At 38.9% G+C, this 16,029-nt stretch overlaps 1 long non-coding RNA gene across 1 annotated transcript in view; it reads right to left on the reverse strand.

Moving 5' to 3' along the window:
- Positions 1-16,029, reverse strand: part of LOC148969471 (uncharacterized) — a 364,565-nt gene that overhangs the window by 196,104 nt on the left and 152,432 nt on the right. The gene's annotated exons all lie outside the window — the stretch shown is intronic.

A 16,029-nucleotide genomic window follows, 5' to 3' on the forward strand; every position in this document is an offset into this window, starting at 1 on the left:
CTAAAAAGTGACCTCACTCGTACGAATTAATACGATTTTGCTAAATCGTACATATTTTACGAATTGGTCAATTCGTATGAATTCGTACGAATGACCTACCCCTGACCCCGCCCCTAAACCTAACCATCACGTGGGTTTAGACAAATCGTACGAATTAGTACGAGTGAGGTCGTACGAATTAGTACGAATTAGAACCTTTTTAATCATGCGTCGAATTCGTACGAATTGGTCGTGAGATCGGGTTGAAATAATTATAAAGACATCAACATAGTAAAATAATATAAAAAATATGCTTTAAATCAGTGTCATTTGAACAGAACACGTTTTTTGCTCTTAAAAACACGAGACGCGCATAATGGTATGAAACTGCGGTCACTGTGATTTTACCAAGTAAGACGTGCTCCTAGATCAACATATTTTGTTCTTACCCAATCCCTACCCCTAAACCTAACCCTACCAATCACCTTTCCCTAAAACCAGAGGGTAATGAAAGGTGAATAACACTGATGTTTAAGGACTACACTCTGGTTCTAAGCCTAAACATGACATAAACTGTAAACGTGTCCCTCAAATCTGGTTGGAAAGTTGTTCCAGGATGATAAACAAAGTTGATCCAGGCACATGTGGTACTTGGTGAAATCAGCCGCAGCGCTGATGAATGGAAAAGAAGGCAGGGTCTCAAGCGTGACACGGTGAAAAACTGCGAGACGTGGTCTCATTGTGCATATTTAAATAGAAAAACGATTAGCTTACAGCACAGATTAATCAAGTCATCTCCACAAGAACTTCATGATCGCTTTCTGACGTTGTATGTTATCATACCTATAATCTTCATTCCACGTTCACACAGAGCACATTACCGGTGATTTACTAGTAATGTTACAACTTCTCTTAAAGGGTTAGTTCACCCAAAAATGAAAATGAAGTCATTAATTACTCACCCCCATGCTGTACCAACCCCGTAAGACCTTCGTTCGTCTTCGGAGCACAAATGAAGATATTTTTGATTAAATTTGAGAGCCGAATCACTACCACATTGGCTGCCTAAGGGAATGACACGTGACGGCCCAGAAAGTCAAAGAAGAAAATGTTTAAATATTCCATGTGCCTACAGTGGCTCAACTATAAGTTTATCAAGCGACGAGAATACTTTTTGTGCGAAAAAACAAACAAAATAACGACTTCCTTGTTGGCCTGAAACGAGACTTCCATAGATTTCCACGACGCATGCACGAGAATTGCGATCTCCTTCAACTACTTCAGTTCAATTCTCGTGCATGCGTCGTGGAAGTCTCGTTTCAGGCCAACAATGAAGAAAAGGAATAGTCGAATTTTGTTTGTGGTGACTGTAGAACCCAAAAGCCGAATCCCGGACATTTTGGGCGATCTCGAAACACATTTTCGGGAGACTTGTTGTTTCATTTTTTGAGACTTGTTGTTTAACTACTGCGCTGTTACCGGTAGGCGTGGCCTCCTAGGGCAGCGAAGCAAGTGCATTCTGGGAGTTGTTGTCTTTCATCTACATAAGCCAAAAATACATTTTTCTGGCTTTTCTCAGTCTAGAAAGCTCCAAATTCAAAAATAATTTCACATTTCTTCTACATAAATGAGCAATTTTAGTCTCCCCAGAGGTTAAGTATCCCTTTAATGGCCAATGTGTTTGAAGGCACGCGCAAATTCCAGAAAATCACTGGCAGTGTGAATGAACCAAAATGAAATGGTCCCGGGACAGGACAAGTTTCCGAACACATTATCGGTGTATTTTCCAGAATCTCTGTGTAAAAGGGGCTTTACTGGTAATTTGCTGGAACCAATTTACCAGTATTTTGGAAAAGCTCCTCCTGTTTACACATGATCTCTTACCGGTTATTTACCAGTAAAGTCTGTATGTGTGAATAATGTGTATACTTGTCATTTCTGTGTAATTATTTGTGAAATTCACTGGCAATCTCAGAGTGAAGATTGATTTTACAACCATATTTTTTCAGTGTTGTTTGATTCACCTCAAGTTGTTTGTTTTGAAATAATTAAGACTAAAGGAAAAGTACTTCCAGGCCCAAAGCCTCTGAGCAAATGAACAGTAACTGTGTCAATCAAAAGAAACAATTGAGCATATTGGCGACTCTTTTTAACAAAGAGTCCCCTGTTTATCAGCAGGAAGGCTTTGCAGTGACACATTTTCATTAAGGCTAAACGCTTTTCACTAAGTTCATTCCTGCTCTGTCGCTCTGATTGTCTCACTTCTCCCCACATCTTTTACTCCCGAGGTTCAATTGGTCAAACTGTCAGGACTTCGTTTAGTCCCGTGTTTCTAACGCTTTGCACCGCGCACGTCTCCGAGGCTTGTGTACGGAAAAGGAGGGCCTTGTTTTCCAAAGGCTTTGACAATCCGGCAGTCAGGCTTCAGTGGGCAGCGTTCATGCCGTGACAGCCATTGTCCCCGGAGAGTGACGGGGTCCAGAGCCGCCTGGAGCGGGAGAGAGCGGGAAAAGGGAAGCCTGATGAAATGCATTCAAGGTGAAATGATAGAGCTGCTTTATTTTCTTTCTTCTTTGTTCCTTGGGGATGTCTTGGATTTCAGCCGGTATGTGTACATGCGTCCCGGTGGTCTTCACCGTCTTCATTGTTGGGGATTTTTCCAAACTATTGTAAGATTTTACCATCGGTTTAGTGTGTCTGAGTATATCCAAGCTGTTTTCAGCGCTGGGCTTTCCATCGATTGATCTCATTGCGGTTCACATTTCCAAAGGCGGAATCACAAAACCAACAATGCAAAAAATATGTTTTCCAGTATAAATATAAACATTCTTAAATAAAGATACATTTACTTATACTTATAATATAATATATTAGGTCTTTTTTGCTGAAAAATTATCAAAATTAAGTGAGTTTATACTTTTAAATTTATTATAATAATGCATATTCATGCACCATTCATTTTTGACCAAAAAACGTTTAGTTGTTTTTTTTTTTTTTAGATTTTTTTTAGTTCATCTGAGTGGTATTTGGTAAAGTTTTTGGCACTTGCTGTGTTAAAAAAAAATCATGGACATGATTAAAAAAAGGTTAAATGGTCCTGAAAAATATATCCACACTTGTGCTCCTCGTGGTCAAAAATGAGTGCATTGGAAATGAATTGGAAACGTATTTCATCTAGTGGAAACGTTTGGTACTGCGTCCAAACAAAATCTAATTTTTTTTTAGATATCTACCTCAAATTTGAAGCACAACTTGTTTATAATCATTTTAATTTTCTCTCAGTTTTAGAGTAAAGTATTTTTTAGTAAATAAATATTTCATAAGAAAATTTGAAAGAGTATTTTTGTTCATTTTCATAACAATTAACATAAACTTCTATAACTTTTTTTTAAGTTGACTTTTTTTACTTTTTGACTGCAGAATTAATCTAAGTGTCGTCTTTAAAAAGAGATACAGTTTAAGTCTGTGCTCCAAAGTATTCAATATTTATAACAGAGCTTAATTTTGATAAACTTTTCAGAAAACAAGACTTAAGGCCATTGCACACTGAGTCCGAAATTTTCATATGCGTTTTTTCGTATTCGTCAGGCTAAAAATTCGTCACGCACAGAAACCTTGCGCACTGAGTCCGCGTATGTGTATTTATTCAACCTTTGCGGAAAAAAACACTCAAAAATACAAAATGGATTCATCAAGCAGTGATTGATTTTGTTGCCCTCTCTCTTTTTGAAGAGAGAAGAAAGAGAAAATATTGGGTCCATCCAATCCTGAAATTGCGCAGAGAGGAAGGAGAGTTCCACCTCCTTATCAAGGAGTTGCGAATTTATCCCGAGCGAATCAAAATTTACTTCAGAATGTCAGTGGAACAGTTTGATACTTTGCTTGCGATTCTGGAGCCACATATTAAAAACAAGACCACCAATTTCCTTGAACCAATCGAGCGATCCTGAACAGAGACTGGAAGTATGTCTAATGGACACACACAGGCACACGCGCGGCCCGGCGGAAGCGCTGAGCAGACAGAACAGCTGTATAGGCTACAGGTTATATACAGTGGTGGAATGTAACGAAGTACAAATACTTCGTTACTTTACTTAAGTACATTTTTCACGTATCTTTACTTTACTTAAGTACAATAAATAGTGCATACTTTTTACTTTTACTTCGTTACATTTTGCAGCAATTATTCTACTTTCTACTCCACTACATATCTACAACTTCTGTTACATTTTCGTTACATTTTCTGATCAGTTTTTCCCCTGCCAAAACGCAATCTGACCATCCGTTCGTTGCACGTTTGTCTCACCAGTGACGTTTGGTTGCCATAGATACAGTATATCAACCCGGTCACACTAAATGCGTCTCACACGCAGACGACTGTTTATCGTGCAACTCATAAGCGAATTTGTTGTGAATTTGAAATTTGTTTTTACGTGCATAGGAAACACACCGTGTGTAGTATATGTTTGGTTTGGTTAGGATAATGGCAAGCCAAGAGGTTCATAATTACAATCATTATTGAACTTAATTACAGGAGTAGGCTATTAGGTTGAATGAGTTAGAATTAAATGTTTTATTTTTCATTACAAAATAGACATTAAGATAATAAATTGTTATGCAAGTACTTTTACTTTTAATAGTTAAAGTACATTTAAAATAAAGTACTTTTTACTTTTTACTTAAGTATGGTTGTCATTGTGTTACTTCTACTTTTACTAAAGTAAATATTTATCTGGGTATTTGTACTTTTACTTAAGTACTGAGATTCAGTACTTCCTCCACCACAGGTTATATATTGTACCCAAATAATACATTAGTTATCGAATTGGCTGCTCAATCACACCTTAATTGATCTGAAATTTCAATCTGATTGAAAAGGGAGGTTTATTGCTATTATAATCCGATCGAGAGAACATATAAACACTTGATCGAATTGAAAAACGAAACTGAAAGGACTGCGCATGTGCAATGATGTGCGACACGAGCTCCCCTCGGCCCTGAATTGTCAAAAAACCTCTCAAAATGCTGGCTGTGGATGCGAAAAACGCAGAAAATCGAAGCCGATCCGATTTTTTTTTATGACGGACGAAAGTTTCGGAGACGGTGTGCAAAGCGTGATTGACATAACGTGAGGTCGAATTTTTTTTTTAACGTGCGAAAATTTCGGATGCGAATTTCGAGTGTGCAATGGCCTTTAGAGGTGGGGTATGTGGTTTTGTATTTAGGACTCGAAAAACTCCAACCAATCATTTCCACGACCACCTAGAATCATTGGACTGTAAGTGTGTCAATCAAACGGTCGTATCATGCCCCTCCCCCCTTGCGCACGTGTTCCCTTCGTGCGCATACTCAAAGCTCGTAACCCAGTCATAGTAAGTGCAAGTCACCCCGGTTCAGAGAGAGAGAGAGAGAGTATGTGCTATCTCGCGCATCTGAGTTTTGCAGATACAGGATTGCGCGTCCATGTTCTTTGAATGGGTGGAGTCAGGGCCAGCGTTGGAGGAAAGAAGGTAGGACCTTTTGAGTTGTGCATTTTCAAAATCTACCTTTAATATATTAAGTAATTTAGCTTGATTTAAGAATTGTATATTATATTTATATATATTTCTAAACATTCCTTTTACAGGAAGACTATAAATGTCATTTCAGCTCAAATTCAGGAGTAGGCTGGAACAACTGAATGTTACAGATGGATTGTGGTTGGGGTCGGGATGGGATAATCCCCTCAGGTATTGTGACACACCTGTCGATCATGGCTGACAGGGGAAAAAGGCATGAAATGCCCTAATGATGAAGCGCTTATCTGGCGGTAGAGCAACCAGATATCATTTCTCATTTTGAAGTTTTCTGAATCCCCTACTCCAGTCTTATCTTTACAGCAACTAGCTGGACCGGCCAAACGTGTCTCCTTTCTGACGCCATAAACCTACTCTGAGTGTCTGTCATGTCAAACGGTACAAAACGGATCTTCTCGCTTCAGAAAAACTGAGCAACATAAGGGCTATAGACCAAAACTGTTCAATATTTTTCTTTATTTACCTTTTTATAACAAGGAACTGTTAATACCGATGAACAAAATGTTATGTAAACGATATAAATACTGTTCGTTTTCTCACACAAACCGCTCGTTTCGTGTCTTAGGCCATCAATGTGTACTTACATTTACGAGTCATTAAATCATGTTTAATTTTGACTTCTCTGTGCATGCTCTTTGAGGTGGTGACCATAGACCTCCATTATATGACTGACAGACAAGAACGGTTTGACCTAAAAATATCAAAATTGAAAATACTGTGGAAACAATGACACCTACATCTTGGATGCCCTTGAGGTAAGCTAAAACATATCAAAAATTGATTTCAAAGTGAACTATCCCTTTACCAGCTGTAAACAGGGCCTTATTAGTTCAGTTGAGCAATAAGAGTCGCAGCAGGAGTCAGATTTCACTTATCACGTGAAGAGAGGAAGGACTGACAGGATGACAAAAATAGAATTTACTTTAAGATGACGTCTTCGTGTAATGACTCGCTTGATCTCTCTATTTCCATCCTGTTCATTGTCAATGTGAAGGTAATTGTTGTAATTAATAGAGCAGTCTTTATCCGAACAGATTTCTGAACGCCGCTAAATCTTTTTTATTAAAACGTTCTTAGATGACAACACAAATAGATTCATTGAAGTTCCAGAGTTCAGAAGGTTCCGCAGAACCGGAAAAACCCCAGAAAACCGCCGCACCCACGAATATATGTATATGCAAGCTAATTAACGGGATTCAAACACCTACTGACAGTGCTGAATGAATTATTGATGCAAAAATCATTTATTCTCGGTTATAGCGACGCCAGGCAACTAATTACCGCAGTCAAATTTGCATCGTTAACAAAAGACGACAGAAGCCATGCGACTGACGGAAGATCACTGCAGAGAATTAGTGTTTCTGCACAGGGAAACAATCCTCAGTGCTTCCGATGGCCAGTTTGTCTGCTCTCCAGATTGCATTCCCGCTCTTCAAATACTGTAAATCTGATCTTGATAATTAGTTTACATATGGCAGGCTGTCCAAACAGGATCAGGCCTCCACTGGACGACACTCCGTATGAAATAGTTTATTCTTTCACTGCCAATTAGCTTTTTTTTTTCAAGAATAACCGACTTTGGCTTCATTATATCCTTGTGTTGATGCATATAGCAGGGGGGGCAGAACTGGCTGGAGAACTGGCACGGGTCAGAGATGACTTTCACTTCTCTAATTGGATTTCCTGACGAGTTCACAGAGCTGGACAGACGCCAGCCGACTGCATCTGGGTTCGCTCCTTCAAGCCTCAGCGGTTCACTGATTTTCATTCATTACGTTGGCGTGTGAAAGCGTTCCTCAGAATAGGGAAATTGGAGGAAAATCACCAAGTGACTTCCAACAGGAAATGCAGGTGAATGATCTGAACAATCACAACTGTGATAATGCTCTGGTGACACGGGGCAACTTGAGGCGATATGGATTTTTCCATTGATAGTATTTTTCCCTAATGTTTTATTCCTATATAATACCCAATGCATTCTCATCCCAAGGCGTCATATACTGACACTTTTGCCAATGCGTAGACATCCAAAGCACATGGCACCCTTTAGCGTTAATATAACACGCTTCGGTTTTGGGTAGGTTTAGGTCTGGGGTAGGGTTAGGGTTAGACCACAAGGAGGCGCCATCTGCCCCATAAAGGGTGCCACAGAATACCACAGCAAGTGCTTGGGAGCACTTTGACTCAGTGCATATATATATACTGTATATATATATATATATATATATATGGACTCGGCGCAGTAATATCATCACTCCGGAGAGTGAGAGGGGGGGAGGACTTTTCACGAGTGATGATATTACTGCGCCGAGTCGAAGCGCTCCCAAGCACTTGTGGTATTCCGCCATACAATATAGTTATTCACTTTACACGCTTAGAAAAGCGCAACGTTTTATTTTGTGTCACCGTCCTAGGTCGAGTTACACTGCTCGAGTAACTGTATTAAATCAAGCGGCAACCTCCCCGTCTCTCTCTTGAAGCCAACACGGAAGTGAATTAAACTGCAATTTATCAAGTGGCCGCTTGAGGCAGGCTGCAGAAGCGAGTCAAATCTGTATCTCCCCCATGTTAAAATGCCCAACTTCACAGCAGAAAAAAACATGTTTATAGCCTGGAGCAAAAAGTGGCTTTGGTCTATAGAGCTCATTTTTCCCTTCATGACAACTGTGAGGGGGGTGAATTTTTTTACAACTCATCTGTTTAAATTATATTTAAGCCTTAAAGTTCTGCATAATTAAGGGCGTGGCCACTTGAGTGACAGGTGGATTCTTGCCACCGCTTTCACTGCTAGTCGTTTGTCTGCTGTCTGTTAGCGTCACCCTCAGCTGTGTTTGTGCTTTTCCGGGATTATTTCACACAATTTAATACATGTATTACATTCGCCCGTGCACGCCGTTGGATTCCGTCGCGGCCAAATTCAGATTGTAAAATGGGCTGAATTAAAGCTCTTTACGAACTTGACGTGAGATGCCGACTGACGTGTGGTTGCCTTGAATCACTGTCACATGCACAAGCTTAGAGCAATATTGTAAGTAATTAATACATTTTTAACTAGCAGAATATATTCTGATGCATCACGATGCACATAGTTGACTGCTTGTATGTTGTGAGAAATATGTGTGATCTGTGTTATGTACTTGTATACATGCTTAACTTGCCCCCTTGTGAGATTAATAAAGTTGATTAAAAAGTAAAGTAAATAGTCTCACTTTTAGTTACGTCTTAACTATTATAATATTTCGAAGGGCAAAACATGAACTTTAACCATTGGCTTTACTTTTTCAATCAGCTGTCAATTCAGCGGCAGTAGCATAGCATTAGCACCTCAGCTCCACCCGCGTCCCGCCTCTTTGACCATTTTAATTTATCCGGTAGTGACGAGAGGTGACGCACTACCAAGATGGCGACGGCCGGCTCCGCCCACTTTAGGCTTCAAAAACGCTCTTCAGAAACCTATGGGTGACGTCACGGACACTACGTCCATATTTTTTTACAGTCTATGATTTAAATAGGGAAAACTTGGAGGTATTTGGTCGCTTCTCTGCTTGGCCCATATTGAATGAACTGGGCTAGTTACGTGCGATCAAAGTGTCTCGCGCGCCAGAGCGATTGACGACAGAGGTATGCATCAACTCGTCTTAGTTAAGGGAATAACATAGTTTAATATGAAAAAAACGGTGGAGTATCCCTTTAAATCTCCTTTCTTCCATTCTGATGCTCACATCTAAAAGCGTTTCTGCCATGTGATTGGCTAATTAGATGTTTGCATTAACAGCAGTTAAACAAGTGTATCTAATAAAGTGGCCAGTAAGTTTGTTGCATACATAAAACAACAGGATTTAAAGAGCCCCTATCATAGCATTTGAAATGTTCCTATTTTTGTTTTAGGAGTTTAACAGTTTAACATGCTTGCAAGGATAAAAAACACTTTATTTGTCTTATAACATGCATTTATTTTTAATTGATTTGCTCACCGACTCCCAAATGATTCGTACAACGACTCATTTTTCCAAACCACTCCTTTGCGTGACGCTAATCGGCGGTGATTGGTCAGATGACAGATCCAGTCAGTTATTGTTTGTTAGCATAACGCATAAACATATTGATAAAGCACTGCAGTACTACAAGACGCTCTATTCTTTATGACGACTCCAATAACAGCGACAAACATTTCACATATTTAAAAAAAAATGACATTGGAGACCTTGAAGCTGCGCTGAGCGTAACTTACACACACACACACAGATACACGCGCACACACATACTGCCTCGCGCCCCGACGCAACAAAACCGTTCAAATCCCATAAAAGCAACAATTCTTAATAATACTTCCAGGTTGTGATTCGAAGGAGAAAGCTGATCCATATACACTGGGTAAGTAAGTTACTGAGCCCTCCTTCAGGAACAAGCGCTTGCGAATCCACATTTGAATTCATTTATGTTTTTGAACAATTCGTAATTAAAGTGATGAGAACACAATCGGGCTATACTGTTGTGGTATCGTTGCAAATATGAACTCTAACCGCCGATTCTTCACATGCTCGTCCCTGGTAAATGAAAACAAAGTGGCTGAACAATCTTTGCATTGTAGAACACAGCGTCTTCTCGACATGATGCTATGATGAAGTATTTGAATGTGTAGACTTCAAGTTTACACTTCCGTCTGCGCGCGGCCAGTATGTATCCACGTCACGACGAACCAGCTAATGACTCGTTTCAAAAACAATTCATCTCAGTCGACTCTCACTTTTGAAAGACAATAACTTTATATACGGTGCACTTTCAGATATAAATCTTTGCAGGATGTTTTCATTCCCTTAGAGCTATTCAAAAATCCATGATAGGGGCTCTTTAAGATCTGACAGAACTGTCATCTGAATGATGAATCAGTGTATTTTGTAAGAAGCTGCAGTGTCTTTATTATTCCATTCATGTGTTGATGGACCAGCAGCATGTACAGGATAACTGGCCTTGATATCTGTGAATTTCTTATATGTGTGTGCTCTGTGTGACAAATCCATGCATGTTTGAAATAGATAATGCTTGCACTATCTGTATCCGCAGGCCATGCTTAATCCACAAACTCTGTTGAAACGTCCCAGAATGGGATGGAATAACCACAGGTCATTTGTTGACTCACCTTTTCACCGATCACAGGACAGACGGCACCAGTTTTCATTTGGACCGAGGATCTGAATGCATACATTTCTGCATTGACTCCTCTGGGGTTCAAGAAATGAGATCACATGACCAATGCAGTATAGCTGTAAAAATGGAGCTTCCTAATAACTGTAAAGACAAACGATGAGACGAAATACAGCTCCATTGAGAGGTTCGTGACGTGTGGATGTTCATGAGAACTCGGCTCTTTTCTCTCCCAATATACTCTGGTGTCATTGATGCATCAGGTCGATGCAGTATCTAAAACTATAGCATGATGTTATGATAGCATGTTTACATTCAGAAATTCACTAATATTCATTTATATATAAATCATACTTTTTATTTATAATATTAGCTTTTTAGGACAGCATGCAATAACAAATGTGTGTTTCCGAGGCTGTCTGCTGTGTCGTGATAGGCAGCAGCGCAGAGCAAACTCTCCCATCCGTTCCAGCGGAGTCGGACCTCATGTTGCCAAGCAATACTCAAATATGGGATAAAAATACATACAAACAGACACAAATATTTGGGTCAAACCATTTCTAATTCGATTTTTATCCATACATTTTAGAATGGAATCAAATTTAACAATGTAAATACATGGGAAATATTTTCTAATTTCTAAAGCATTTTTAATTTGCTTTCTTTTATCAATGCATTTTATTACAAATAATACAAAATACAATACAGTTACTTTTGACTTTGTCAGTTAAATCAATGTGTGAACTTTTAGCAAGTGCTCTTACATGAAAATTAAGTAATATATTCAATAAATTATTATTATTAATTATATATTTAATAATAATCTTACATATTTTAAATGTATGCCCATGTTTGTGTACTGTGAAATTAAAAATGTCATTAAAATAGAAGTCAAGAAAATTTCAGCATTCTGTTTTCTACCTCAATTCAAATTCAGGAATTAAATTGTCATTCAGTTCAGTTCTGAATGGCACCCGTGATGTTGTCTACGTATGCAGTTTTAGATGATCGAGCGTTTATTTATTACAGGCACAACCCCCGTCGGTCTGCTATCAATAACTCAAAGTCATGAATGATTAAAATAATGAGTCATTAAAGCATGTGCTTCAGTCTGAAATGTGACCAGCAGATTTTACACACGGCTCCTCATCCTGCCGTTAATTCATAGTCCGAACAGTGGGACGTCTTCTCATGCTCAATCCATCTCACTTTATGAAGCCCAAAATGCCATTTTTCTTACCAATGTCTATTCAGGCCAAAAGGCAAAGTGAGCTGCGCATGATAAACGATGATTACCGTGAGAGGTGAGTGGCAGACGGCCTCGAGTGAGGGTGTCAAACAAAAACAGGGGCAATAATGCCAACTATCCTCGGGCACTGCTGCCAGGGTCGAACCTCTTCCTGAGGCTGCCAATCAAAAGTCCCAGAAGCACCAGATAAGACCAGCGCCGACTCGCAAACTGGCTTTAAATGACAATGAATTTGTGGCAGCCAGTCCTTGAAATCATGCTCAAGTGAAATAACTTTCTTTAACTTTTCTGTGACTGCAAGAAGTCTATCTATCTATCTATCTATCTATCTATCTATCTATCTATCTATCTATCTATCTATCTATCTATCTATCTATCTATCTGTCTGTCTGTCTGTCTGTCTATCAGCCTGCTTGTCTGTCTATCTATCTATCTGCCTGTCTATCTACAGTATCTATCTATCTACAGTATCTATCTATCTATCTATCTATCTATCTATCTATCTATCTATCTATCTATCTATCTATCTATCTATCTATCTGTCTGTCTGTCTGTCTGTCTGTCTGTCTGTCTGTCTGTCTGTCTGTCTGTCTATCTGCCTGCTTGTCTGTCTACTGTATCTATCTATCTATCTATCTATCTATCTATCTATCTATCTATCTATCTATCTATCTATCTATCTACAGTATCTATCTATCTATCTATCTATCTATCTATCTATCTATCTATCTATCTATCTATCTATCTATCTATCTATCTATCTATCTATCTATCTATCTATCTGTCTGTCTATCTATCTGTCTGTCTGTCTGTCTGTCTGTCTGTCTGTCTGTCTATCTGCCTGCGTGTCTGTCTGTCTATCTATCTATCTATCTATCTATCTATCTATCTATCTATTCTGTCTATCTATCTATCTGTCTGTCTGTCTGTCTGTCTGTCTGTCTATCTATCTGTCTAGCGGTCTGTCTGTCCATCTCTCTGTCTGCCTATCTGTCTGTCTGTCTGACATGATGATGATAATGATAACCTGATTAAGCATTAATAAGGCACATGTAATTCTAGGTCAGGTGATTGTGCTGTCGACAATAACTCATGTATAATCAATGTCAGAGGATGAATTAATCTCTCCTTGACCTTGATTTTGCAGTTGCACAACTCTTCTCACAACTCTTCTGAGTGTACATGTACTTTTTTAACCTTTTTGGCTTTTGCAGTTGGGTTACTGTATTTTCACAGTATGCAAGTGCTGAATATACAGACATCTAATTACAAATCAAACTCAAATAACAAGCACGCAAAACAAAAGAACAGAAATAATAGATGCAATGTTGTTGAAACTGTAGAAAAGTCATGCATGTCAGGTGGTTTAACACAAGACTTGTGTATCGCATTTTGGAAACTCGACTGTCTTCACCCGTGTGTGCTGTCGACTTTTATAAAAATTTCAATGCTGATCCAACACACTTTAAACATTTAAATGTCAATCTCAACCAAAATGAGGCTTTGGATCAAAACTCAAAACAAAAATAAAATTCAAATTCTGAAATTGTCTTTCTAAATTCAATGAATTAAAGGCTGCTGAGGTGCTCTCAGTTTTGGTGGACATCAAACACTGAGGTTGTTCATTTGTTGATCTTCCACAGTAAAGCAGAGAAAAATAATTACCGTTTATTTTAATTACTCCAGTTCCACCGCTACAAAAGTGAATCCATAATCTCTCGTAAAAACAAACACACTGATCTCGTGTTTGTAGAGTTGTTCAACTTGCGAGCATTAACAGGAACCGTAAGAGCCGGAAGCCTCGAAGGCCCGGTCTGCGCGGTCTGCTTGTTTGTAGCGAGGAGACGAGTGTTTTTCCTCCTGCTTGGATGCGATGGCTCTCCGGAGGCTTTCGGGAGGTGTTAAACGTTCCTTCTGATGTGCTTCGGCAGGGGAGACAGCTTTGATTTCAGATAACCTCATTGTTTTCAGATCAGACGCTGGCTGGATCTGGACTTTAAGATGTGATCGATAACAATGCCATTAAGATTCCGTTCGCACCACTCATGTTCCTCAGCCTCGACTTCATTAAGACGAGGGCTTTTTCCTTTGATTTATTCTCAGCATTGGCACCGGCTGGCGGTCTGTTTATTTGTTTCCTTTTGTCATTCACGATTTGTGTGATTCTCCACAACACCCTTTTGTTACCTCGCTGATGTGATCTGTGATGTTTGTGCCAGATTCGTATCAAATCAATCCCATCTCTGAGAATGAAAAGTCAAATATGCTCAGGTGATCTCAGCCTCTTTCTAACAGAAGGCACAATGTTCATCTCTGGCTTTATGCCTTTATTTATTGAGTTTCACGTGAAAGTAATATTCATTTCGATAAAATATGCCGAAACAAAAGATTAATCCATATGCAAAGCAAATCTGCATAAATTAGGGATGAGTTGGAGCAGCAAAGTGAATCAGATTTATCAGATTGTTATATAGCAAGAGCTTAGTGATTTTAATCACGTGTGCTGTCACCAGATGCACCATTTTCTACTCCAAAGATGCACATCGAAGGAGGGCCTGAGCTATATCTACAGAGCAGAAACTCTTTTGACCACCCTAGCAACCACATAACACCCTGGCAACCATCCACAAAAAGCACAGGTAGCACAACTCACAGTCTCTTTTTCATAAAATAGTTTGTGAAAGGTCACCTTGGTCAGAGATGCATTAGTCAGACGGGAATTGGAAATGCACTGGGATGCGTCACACACACAATGTGAATGCAATATGTTCATATTTATATATACAAATAAATACACAAGGATGTGCATTGCAGATATGAATAAGAAATGAAGGATGCTTCTGTTATCACTCAAATAACATATTCCTAACTCTGTAAACCCAAGCTTTTCTTCTCGCATATATTTGTGTGTCTGCACAGATCCCCCGTGAGGATTTGCAGGATGATGCATGAAATGCCAATTCCACTGCAGTATAGAAGAGGACTGATACCAGACGTCCATGTTTCCAACAAACAGGTGCATGCGTTTCAACTCACACATTTCTCCGAGGCAGAATAACAGTTACCAAACCTCCTGTTTATAACCTTAAAAGATCCTGCGCCAGCTCACAATAAGTCATAAATCCTGGAAATGAAATCTGCCGCGTATATGTGGCTCCCATCCAGGAGATACAAACACACACACACACACACACGCTGCTGATACGGCAGACCGTCTACAATCTCCCTGAATCTGAATAATGGTGCTGCCGAAACGTCCCTGAGATCCATGCGGGACTCTATATTTCTTCAATTGCCAATAAAGGAGGAGTCATGGCGCCAATAATGGCTATCATGGAGCGTCTGCGGTGATGATACGGGCTGATGATGGACTCCTCCTTCAACAGATGAGGTGAGAAATGTGATGCAACCAAACCCATGGCATGTTTTGGAGTATAAAAAGCAATACAATATGCAATTATTGATTTCATTTGGAAAATACGATTCACGTACAATAACAACAGTGCTGGGTGTATTGTGATAAAATATAAATGATTGTGATTTTAACAGTAAAAGACTGTAAAAATGCTACCGTGAAAAACTGTTAATTGGTTAACTGAACCTTTCCTTACTCTAGTCTATACGGTAAATAACTGATTTATATAATGGTACATTAAATGTAATTTACTGTAAAATACTGTTAAATTTACAGTATTTGGAAGTGAAAAGTGAAAAGTCATTGTATAATTTACAGAAATTGACATTCCCACAATTCCCTGCGTGACACTTCACATTTAATGTATTTTAACTGTTTCTTAATCATTTTCTTGTTTTTTTTTCTTCTAATCAGTTATGTACATTAGGGTTTTATGTTACATGTATAATGTTTTTTAAATTAATGCTTATTGCATTTTTTTTTATTTTAACATGTTACCATGATGGTGTTTAATGTTTGTGTGAATAACACTGTGCAGCTTCTATATGATAGTATGAACTTTCTTGTGGAAGGGCTGATTATGATGAAATTTGATTGATCATGTGACTCATTGTTGTGATTGTTGTCGAACAAAACAGATATTAATACTTCAAAAGGTCAGTAAA

This window comes from Pimephales promelas, chromosome 23 (genome assembly GCF_988280905.1).
Source record: "Pimephales promelas chromosome 23, fPimPro1.hap1.1, whole genome shotgun sequence".
Classification (NCBI taxonomy): domain Eukaryota; kingdom Metazoa; phylum Chordata; class Actinopteri; order Cypriniformes; family Leuciscidae; genus Pimephales; species Pimephales promelas.